This window comes from Rhagoletis pomonella, unplaced genomic scaffold (genome assembly GCF_013731165.1).
Source record: "Rhagoletis pomonella isolate Grant_MI unplaced genomic scaffold, Rhpom_1.0 Rhpom_scaffold_00005, whole genome shotgun sequence".
In the NCBI taxonomy this organism is placed as follows: domain Eukaryota; kingdom Metazoa; phylum Arthropoda; class Insecta; order Diptera; family Tephritidae; genus Rhagoletis; species Rhagoletis pomonella.
Window position 1 is genome coordinate 18846741 of NW_023458559.1, and position 218 is coordinate 18846958.

Consider the following 218-nt stretch of genomic DNA (forward strand, 5'->3'; position numbering starts at 1 on the left):
AATGCATACATGCACAGTTTCGGTTGAAAACCGAAATAATGCATATGAGAAAATTGTGAAATTATGCATATGCATACTTTCGTTTTAAAAGCGAAATAATGCCTATGAAAAAAAAAACGAAGTAATGCATACATGCACAGTTTCGGTTGAAACCTAAATAATGTCTAAATGCACAGTTTCTATATACGCCATTATGGCATTAGTGGCATGATGACCTG